Raw genomic sequence first — 10,813 nt, forward strand, 5'->3', positions numbered from 1 at the left:
CTGGTAGAAGCCTCTGATTTTCACAGGCACAGTGCTCAACATTTGCTAAGGTCTTAGATTAAAGACAGTAATTTGGGAGAGGGACTGGAGTAGTAGCTCAAGTGGGAAAGTGGGAATGTGCTTAACTTGAGTTTGATTCCCAGAACCCATATAACAGTATGCCTGGCACAGTAGTGTCCCTTATAATTCTGAGGCTGAGGAGGCAATTAGAGAGAGACAAGTTGATCCCAGGCATTCACTGGCCGGCCTAGTTTACCTGATAAATGAGAGACCCTCTCTCAAAACATGGTAGATGCCTCCCAAGGTTACTTTCTGCCCTCTATATGTGTGTGTGTACACACAAACAATAGAAAATAGGTTTTTCACCTATTTACAGTAAGATTCAAACAAGACCTACTACAATTAATTCATGGGAATTTCAAAATGTTGGAGGTGGTTTCTGTAGAAGCTATAAGTTTAAAGTTTTGATTTCCCTATTTCCTACTTTCAGTAAGAGGGGAAGAATGTAATGCAGTGGAGCCTTTTTCTGAGTTAAATGGGGGTGGGCCACAGAATGGGTTTCCCCTCTATTTATTTAGGGATGAATCTTGTGGTCTACAAAGAAACAACATGTTCTTGTATCCACAGCAAGTTAAGGGGATTAATAGTCTTGTGCTTGTAAAACAGCGACCAGCTCCCATTCAGTCCTTTTGATTTCCAGAAACAAGAACCTGATTCTTAGCATCTCTTGGATAGTGTTGGCTTTGTCTGGCGCCACTGATGACAAATGGCAGTGGGCCAATTTGTTGAGAATTACCTTCAGGCCAAGGCTTCTCATGCTTAAAGAAAGGGAATAAGCACTTTTACTTCTCTTTAGTTATCTCCTTAAAGAAGCCATTTGCATGTGTTAAAATGACTTGTTGACTAAAAAATAACTGGACAAAACAACTAGTGGGTCCACCTGAGCCATACGTATGTAACATCTTTAAAATAAATATTTTGTATTTACTTATGTTGTAAGTATTGCCCTTTATTACATGAAAACAAAAACAACAAACTCTCAGGAGCTGGGAGTGTGGCCTAGTTGCTAAGAGTGATCCTCAGCACTGTCTAAAGTAAATGACGGAATGTACTGCTATAATCCCAGCAGTGGTGGATGAAAGAAGTCAGAAATTATTCTCCTTACACAGTGACTTCAAGGCTGCCTGAATTACATGAGATCAAATGCCTTAGTGTTCTATCGTTGTGAAGAGATACCCTGACCATGGCAGCTCTTATAAAGCAAAGCATTTAATCTGGGCTCACAGTTTCAGAGGTTTATCGGCATGGGACAGAGTCATGTTGGCACAGAGACATGGTGCTTGAGAAGGAGCCTAGAGTTTACATTTGGATCTGGATCTGCACACAACAGGGAAAGAGACACTGAACCTGGCTTGAGCTTCTGAAACCTCGAAGCTCACTCCAGTGACACACTTCCAATAAGCCCACAACTATATTAATCACAGTCAAGTGGTGCCATTCACTAATGACCAAACATTCAAATATATGAGCCTACAGGGGCCATTTCTATTCAAACCACAACACACTGAATCTCAAAAAACCAACAAATTATTTTTTTGTGTGCAAATAACAGCACAGAAAAGTCATAGCTGCAATTGTATTAGTTATTTTTGTGTTGCTAGGATAAAATACCATGACCAAAAGCAGCTTATAGAAGGAAGAATTTATTTTGGCTTCCAGTTCCTGTGAGAGAATTCAAAATTGCAGAGGAGGCATAGCAGCATGTAGTGGAATCCGGAGGCTATCTGGTCACACAGGAAGCTGAGAGAGAACTAGAAAAGGGCCAGGGTTTAAAGCTCAAAGCCCACTCAGTGGCCTACTTCCTCCAAAAGGCTGCCCCTCTTAAATGCTCCAAGTGATCAAATATCTGATCTGTATAAGGGACATTGCTCATTCAAAGCACCATGAACATAATACCTAACTGGAAGAATTATATATTATTCTTTTGTTTATAATTATTTCTATCATTGTTGGTTGGTTGCAGGGGTCTCTGCCATCACCACAGCTAGCAAAGTTAACAATCTGCAGGAGGCATAAAGCTAGTTTGGTTCAACACAATTCAGTAGCTGACTGTTGGTTCAAACTTCAAGAGTCTGACCCTGAGTAATTTATTTGGGCATACTTAATGAAGCACAGAACAATTTGGTGAAAAGTTTTCCCAGTGATAATCAATCCCATGTACACAATACATCTTAAGACATGACTACAGGGAGACTCTGTAAGTATGTGTGACATCTTCCATAAAATTGGATTTTATAGATTCATTTCATGTGACATTTTCCACAAAGATAATTTCTATAGATTGACAAGCTCTCAATAAGGGTCTTGGGGAGGTGTGGTCTGGGACACATAGGTAGTGCAAAGATCACCAGGCTATGAACCATGTCCACTCCCAACCTTTTGGGCAGATAACAGATTATATGACTCTCTGGTGAAGGGAAAATCCTGTGTGTAATACTTAACTTCTTAATACTTGTATAATACTTATACCAATAAATGACATGTGAGGTGGGAGCTGTGGTAAAATCCTGCTAGCTCAGCGAGGTAACTTTATTGTCTTAACTACATACAAAATATCTATTTACAAGCCTGATTCAACAAGTAATGTACTAGCTCTTTAGAATCTCTATGTGTCATTCTACCGAGCTAGTCTACCTTTCTCTTGAGCTTCTCCAAACCCGAGAGCTCCTTAGCTGTCCTGCCTCGAATCTTGCTTCACCTGTATCCAACCAGCTGCTTTTCTTGTTCCTGCAAGCCCAAAGAAAATCCCTCTCGTTTACATGGAGCTTCTTCCATGAAGCTCTTCCAAGCCAAGAGAGTCCAAAGCAAGAGCCCACTGAGCCCTTTCAAAGGTCCAGTCCCTACCTCCTCCCTTATATCCTTGGCAGGCTGAGCCAAGTCACCTGCATGGTGGGAGCTGACCCATTTCACTTGTAGGGCAGCTCAAGGCCATCTAGCTGGCTCTGCCTGGGGTCAAGGAGCAGAGACCACAGGCTTCTCCCAAGCAATTTGCCTTAAATAGGCAGGAACTTTCCATTCTTTAGCATTCTTATCTAAGGAGAGTTTTAGAAGCACACCCAAACCACATCTCTACAGGACATACCGAACTGCATCTGACATATGTAGTATCTTTCTAAGCTTGCATTATTTTGCTCTATGAACAAAAATCAAATATTCTGTAACACCTGTGTGTTTAACATTCTGGTGCCCCTGGTTACTTGTCTGTGAGCACAAGATAGCTGCACTTCCCATAATTGATTCCTTAACAATTAACTATTTTATGGGTTTCTTTTTTTACATATAAAACTTTAAAAAATAAGTTTATTGGTGTTTTGCCATGTATGTCTGTAAGGGTGTCAGAAGCCCTGGATCTGGAGTTACAAATAGGTATATGAGCGGCTATGTGGGTGCTGAGAATTGAACTTGGGTCCTCTGGAAGAGTAGCCAGTGCTCTTTACCACTGAGCCATCTCTCCAACCCCAACTACTTAACTTCTACATTCTTATGTATTTTGTAACAGGAGAAACGGAGTCTCACTATATAATTTATAAAAGCCTGGAACTTGCTAACATTGAATTCACAGTCCTCCTGCCTTTGCCTCCTGAGTGCTGAGATTACAGGTGTTTACAACTACACCTGTCTTACAACTATTTTTCTTCTTACCTTTTAGCACTGACTTCCTGTCCTCACACATACATTTCCATTTAGCTACTCCCATCTACAGTTCTTCCTTATAGTTTTTGTGTTACGAGTTTCCACAATGTGTCTGGGCAGAAGTTTCAGTAAGTAACCTTTCTCATCCCTCTTTTATTTCTTTAGCCCCTAGTTAATTTTGCTTCTTTTAGGGTCTTGTAGAGAAAAAGTTGAGAATCATGAGAGGCATCAAGATGGTTCAGGGGGTAAGGGCACTTGCCACCAAGTCTGACAACTTGTTAGCTCCTCAGAACCTACGTGGTGGAAGGAGAGAACTAACTCCCCCAAGTGTTTTGACCTCCATATAGGTGGTAGCCCCTAACCCCAAGTAAATACTAATTTAAAAAATACCAGAAACCACAAGCTGTCAATTTTACTTCATCTACCCATCCATTTCACAGGGTGCCCACTTGCACCACCTTTCAGGAGTACAGAACCTTACAGCACAGAGTGGACTAGTGTGGTTCTGCACTTCGCTTAGCCGCTAGGTGTCAGAATGCCACTCGGGGAGGTGAAATGCAGAGGCACTAGTGCTACGTTCCTGCTTTCCATTGGGTGCTGGACTCATGAGACACCAACACGTTCTTCAGGGGAGACAAAACACAGCCTAGGATAGGGGTCCTAGCCAGTGTTTCTCCAAGTGAGAAATGGCGCAGGCTGGGACAGAGGCTGCGGTTCTCAAACTCCTGGGCACCCAGACACTGCTGGGAACTGTTAAGTTGAAAATTGATGTGGGGGGGGGGGGAGAAGTGCCAGGAGTCTGGAGAGGCCTTCTGCAGACTTAGGTGTGGCTCTATAAGACTAAGGCCTCCCCCAGTGGCAGTCCTTGATGAGATAGTCCTTGCTTGTCCAAACTGTTTATTCATGGCAGAAAAGGATGGATACATGCGACTTACTCAGGGTGAACCAGAGATTAAATACCTTTCGCAGGAGGGGATGCCAAGGAAGGGAAGCTTATTGGCTAAACTCTTCAGGCCTATTAGATACCTCATTAGCATAGAGAACTCTAGGCTCTAGGATACATAACTGGTTGGTGTGGTCATGTGCTCCAGGGCAAGAACCAGGTCAGGAGTGTATTAAATGCCTACCTTTCTTAATTATGAGAATTGCCAGGGTTCCCTAACCTGCTCAACCTTACCAGTTTTTCTGTCTGGTGACACCATTCCACCTGCCCCACAGAGATTTTTGTTCTCATTTCCCTTGCCCAGAGAAGTCTGTTTTATTGCCAGTGGATAAACTATTTGGGGGTTCTCCCAGTGACTCTGTGGCTGATAAAATTTCAAGAGGGTGTTTTCTGCTTACAAATCATGAAGTTCAAACCAGGGAAGGGATTGGAGATCCTCCTGACAAAGGCTTTGGACAAGCCATCTGAGAACTAGAAGCCCTTTGTCACCCCTGTGTCCTGGGTTCATTCGCAGATAAAGGATATAAACTTTGTAAGATTTCTGGCATCTTAAGCATTTCTAGCTTTTACTTCAGGTTTTCATGTTCTGGTAGGCTTGAGACACTGGCTTTGGTCTTCAAGGGTCTCTGCATCACTGTCACCAAACCATCTCTTCTCCTCTTCTACCTGTTCTTCACTGTTGTCCTCTTCCCTCCTCCCCTCCCCCATAAAGAGGATGTTCCCATGGTAGACACAGCGTGGGGAGGCCATAGCCAAGTGGATCATACTTCCCCTGACTTGCATTTGAATGTTTTTGGATAATTATTATACCTTGGATTTGAATACTGTGCTGTTTTCTTTGTAAGCTAGATTAAATTCTCCTTCCCCAAGTTATGGTTTTTGTTGTTGTTGGGGTTGTCATTGTTTTATCATAACAATAGAAACCAAAGTAGGACAGATAAAGCTTATGTTTTTATTGTTGTTGTTGCTGCTGTCTGTTTTGCTTGTGTCTTAATCACTATTCTATTGCTGTGAAGAGACAATATGACCACAGCAACTCTTATAAAGAAAAGCATTTAATTGGGGCTTACTTAGTTTTAAAGAATTGGTCCACAGTAGTCATGGTAGCATGCAGGCAGACATTGTGCTGGAGAAGTAGCTGAGTTTTATATCCAGATCTGCAGACAGCAGGAAGAGAGAGATTGAGATTGGAATGGGCTTTTTGAAACTTTAAAGGGCCTGCCCCCCTTTTCTCCAACAAGGCTAGACCTCCTAAACCTTTCAAATAGTGGCACTCCCCAGTGATCATGTATTCAAAGCTATGAGACTAAAGGGAGAATTCTCATTCAAATCAGTTTGTACTTATTTCTTGAGATAGTCTTAGTATATAGCCCTGGTTAACATGGAATTCACTAAGTAGAACAGGTTGCTCTTGAACTCACAAAGTTGTCTGCTTCTGCCTCCCTAGGGTTGGCATTAAAGGACTGTGCCAGGAATCATCAATGATGACATCTGGAACTTGTTTTGTTTTGTTTTCAAACAAAATTTTAGGTTTCATGATTTGTGGATTGGGGGTTGGATACAGGTACACACTTGCCACTGTGCTTGTATGGAAGGCAGAGGACAACTTTTGGGAGTGTATTATCACCTATGGTTTCCTAAAAATATATCCAGTTTGTTTTCCAGCATGTAGGCGGCTTTTTCAATAATGGTGTAGTTACTGATAAAACATGCCAATTGAAAACTAATTCTCTATACATACATGTTATAATTTGAAACTTTAGCTTTCACAAAATGTAGCAGGGATACAGAGAGTTCCAACAAATGTTCAACAATGGTTCTCAATCTGAAGCAATTTAGCACCTTTTAAAAAATTGTGTGTATGCATGCATACTGGTGTCTGAAGGTGTCAGAGGAGGGTGTCTGATCCCCTTGAGTTATAGGCAGTTCTGAGCCTCCTGATTTGGGTTTTGGGTAGCAAACTCCAGTCCTTTGAAGAGCAGCACACTGTCATATGGTACACATCCAACCTCAGGTACTTTAGTGTTCATCCCTACTAATGGACTTTTGAAACTGTATAGAAGCAGTTTGATTTCAGTACGTGGCTGGAAGGCCCTTTGAAAATGAAACACTGTTGGCTTAGAGCTCACAGAGGTTAAGATGGATGCTACAAGACAGGCAGTGACCACCAGACCAGTAAGCAATGTCAGGGTGCCAAATTTGAAAAAGCCCACTCTGCCCCTTCACTTCGGTTCCCCAAAGCTAGGTACAGCACAGCCTTCAAAACGAAGGCATTAACTTGGATGAGAACAATTAAGTAATTCCAGACTGGACTTGGATTTCCCTAGCTTTGCCCCACCCTGTGACAGTATCTTAGTCTTTCCATTATATCTGTGATCATGCAGCTTTGAAAGGCTGGCTATGAATTATTTTAAATGTAGTTTTATTGTATGTGCCTGTGTGTGTGTACCTATGAGGTGAGTGCCGGTGCCCACAGAGGAGAGGTAACAGGTTCCCCTGGAGCTGGAGTTGCAGGTGGTTATGAACCATCTGATATGGGTAGGGGGAACTGAACTCAGGTCTTCAGAAAGCAGTGCGTGCTCTTAACTGTGGAGCCATCTCCAGCCCCTAGCTAAAGTCTCTTCAATCTGACACTGTCCAATGTTTTCTCATCATTTAGCCATAGCACAAGGAATTATGGAGATTGAAACAAGATACACAGAGCCCTTCTCAGCACATGGTGTATCCATAAAAATGCAACTATGAAGTAAAGAAACAGTTTACTCCCAGGCAAATACAAGTTTTCATTCCCTAGTAAATGAACCCAAGTTACCCAGAACAACATGCTTATTCTTTTTGAATGCCATGATGTCTCATGGAGGAGGTTACAGGGGCTTTGATACATACTCACAGAGCAAAAGTATATGGGTTTATCAAGTACTCTTTGAATGAAAAAGAGACATCAAAAAGGAAGGGCAGGCCCATTCCACTTCTAGGTTTGGTTGAGAAAAAGATGTACTGTAGATAAAAGGGAGAGTATAGCCAGAGGCAGAGACATGTGGGAGAGTCCAGGGTAAATATGACCCTAAGCTGGGCCACGTGAGAAGGGGAGAGGAGGGGGAAAGCTGGGAGAGGACAAGCCATGTGAGAACTAGAAGGCTTTTGTCCTCCCTGTGTCTCCACCACGGCAAGGTGCTAATCTGGGTGCCTAAGGTACTTTAGGCTTTCCTGGGATCCTTCTCTGAACATGGCTACCATTATCCTGGTGAGCCTCCTGTCTTTCATTCCATCTGGATCTCCACTGTTAAAAGTCTTCTGTGCTATCTCTAATAGCTATGACCTACTCATTCCTTCGAACCCTTCTAAACTTTGTAACTTTCTGTCAATATCTGGGGCCTGGGGCCGACTGTGACAAAAACAACATTAATAGCCGACTGTTTTCCTGGGGCATCAGGATCAATGGGCATGAATTTCCAATAGGCCTCTCAGAGACACTCCAGGAACTCAGCAGGAGATTCTCCATTTCTCAGAGATTAGGTGACTTTCAAGCTCATCTCATTGCGGTTGGTGGGGCCTGGCAATGAGTGTTGAATGCCCCCTTACCTTGGTCAGTGTTGAGATCCCAGTTTGGTAAGGTTGAGGACAATATTCACTTAGATCATCTCTCTGCATTGACCCCCTGGAGTCCCTGGGTCCATTGCAGCCAGTTCCTGGCCTGTTATTATCTGGTCCCTTTCCTCAGTAGTAAAAAGGATACCTAAAAGCTGCTTACAGTCAACTCAGGTGGCTTGATAAGAAAACACTTTCTAATAGGCTGAGGTTTCTCAGAAAAGGGAGGAGGTCTCTGGGTCTTCCAATTATACAAACCACTGGCTGAAAAAAGGTAAGGTCTGTTCCCTGTTGCCTCCTTCCTCCGGAGGGGGTTGAGGGAGAACAGAGGGGTTCTGACTCAGTATTCAGAGGTAAAAGCCAGTCAGGCAGAGGTGAGGGCAAAACCAGATGAAAGCGAGAGCAAACTGGGATAAGTTCTTAGGACCACAGTTGGAGTCCCCTTCAGACACAGTTGGGTCCTGTACTGGCTGAATGTGTGGATTGTAAGAGGGAATGTCCTTCTCTGCAGGGGCTATAACGGAGAGTGATGTCTTTTTACTAAGGTTCTTACTCAGCCTCTGGCTCATTGACTTTGAGACTAGAGTATCGTATGTCAACAGTCAGAGAGGACCAAACAAACTCAGACATGGTAGATACCTTCACGCATACACCAGAACCAGGGTAGAAGGATATCTCTTCTGTCCTAGAGACTGGGTCTATAACTGTATCCAATCTCCCCAGTGTCTCTCCAAATATCTGGATTCCAAAACTGATCAGAAGAACTCACCAACTGGTCTGTGTTTCAGAACATATGGGCCAGCAATTTACTTTTGTTTTGTTTTCAATTGTAAATTTGTGGTAGTTGCAGTCTGGGCTCCCCGGGCCTCTCAAAACTGCTGTAAGGGTCCAAAAATCACTGAAAGAAGACCCTAGACTCAGATAGTATGTAAAAACAAAGAGCATTTATTCTAGAGAAACAACCAGCATGCAGGGGTCAACCATTCTTTAAAATGGTGACACCAGACAAGGCACACAGTTCTTATAGGGAACTCTCTAGAAGGATAAGGTAATCTAAATTTCATTGGTGAGTGTTGGGGGTCATAGGTAGTCAGTGGTCTGCATTCCTATGTCATGAATGTTTAATCATATGAAATAGGGCTGGCTAGTGCAGATAGGTCATTCTGAGATAAGATATTTCTCCATTTTTGAGGCTACCTCCTGACTGTTCTTTGGGAGGGGGTGTATGATCTTGTTCTGGATTTTATGGTCTCTTCCTAGAGCTGGTGTCTTATGACTTAAGTTTCTGGGACTTATGGTCTGTTCCTGAAGCTGGTGCCTTATGGACATTTTTGAAATCAGGCCTGGTCCTTAAGCATGCTCACTAGGCTATATGCTCCCAGCCTCCAACTTATGAAACTTGCTCTTGTCTAGGGCCAATCCCCTATTAGCAACCTTAAATTTGTGGCAGCAGTGGTCTTGGACTCCCTGGGCTTCCAATTCCACCTCAGACTTGCTCTCACTTAGGAATTATCTCAATTCTTGTCCCTGAGTCTGGGTCCTCCAGGGATCATGTTGGAGCATCCAAAAATGTTATGGAGTTTGAGACACCAGGAAATAAACCACAGATTCAATTCAAATTGTAATTAGCTGAATTTATTAAAACCTGCTAGCAATGCAACAGCCTTAAAGCCAAATGGAAGGTGTGCTGTCCGCAGGGGCTAAGGGAAGGGTTTTTAAAGGTGTAGGCCACAATTCTCTTGTTTCTGTGGAATCAATGTGCAGCTGATGAGAATCTTCTTCAATCTCCTCAGCTATGTGAAGAGCTGTCTCGCTCCCAATGTACATAGCTATAAGTGGGCTTACAGAAGCTGGAACAAGTGGTTAATTATCTCACAACAGTTTCAGGAACTTAGGGCAGAGGGAGGCCAGGGCTATTCATAGGGCACCTGGTAGGGAATGGAGTCTCCCTAGACATCATAGTTTATAGATCATAACACTATAAACCAAGTCTTTTTTTTAAAAAAAAGATTTATTTATTCATTGTATATATGTGAGTGCACTTTCTATCTTTAGACACACCAGCAGAGGACATCAGATCCCATTACAGATGGATGTGAGCCACTATATGGTTGCTGGGAAATGAACTCAGGACCTCTGGAAGAACAGTCAGTGTTCTTAACCATTAAGCCACCTCTCCAGCCCCTAAACCAGGTCTGGGGCAGGGTATGCTGTATTCCAAGGATATCTGGCTACACATAACTGAAGCCAAATCCCTACCCCTCACAAAACTTGCCAACAGGCAGAACTAATAGCTTTCACCCAAGCATTCACTGATGTGTTTATAAAAAAATAAAGAGAGAATATGTTCTATGGGGGTGTGTGGTGTGGTGTGGGAAGAAGGGGGTGTCTTGGCAGCCTCCCCCCAGAGGGACCAGCCACACAATGGTATAGTATAGAATAGAATTTATTCAGGGCATGGGGAGGGGAGTTAAAAGGGTAGTATAGGCAGAGAGGGGAGGGAGGAAGAGGAATAGGGAGAGGGAGAGGAAGGAAGAAGAGAGAAGAGGAGAGGAGAGGAGAGGAGAAGAGAGGGGAGAGGAGAGGAGA

The 10,813-nt window shown here is 43.1% G+C and overlaps 1 long non-coding RNA gene across 1 annotated transcript in view; it reads right to left on the minus strand.

The window, feature by feature from the left end:
• Nucleotides 1-5,705: 5,705 nt before the first annotated feature.
• LOC116090408 overlaps nt 5,706-10,813 on the minus strand; it is a 17,319-nt gene continuing 12,211 nt past the window's right edge. Inside the window, exon 6 of the long non-coding RNA XR_004118677.1 lies at nt 5,706-5,793. This is a non-coding gene — a long non-coding RNA (uncharacterized LOC116090408). The remainder of the gene's footprint in view (nt 5,794-10,813) is intronic.

Source organism: Mastomys coucha, chromosome X, assembly GCF_008632895.1.
Source record: "Mastomys coucha isolate ucsf_1 chromosome X, UCSF_Mcou_1, whole genome shotgun sequence".
In the NCBI taxonomy this organism is placed as follows: Eukaryota; Metazoa; Chordata; class Mammalia; order Rodentia; family Muridae; genus Mastomys; species Mastomys coucha.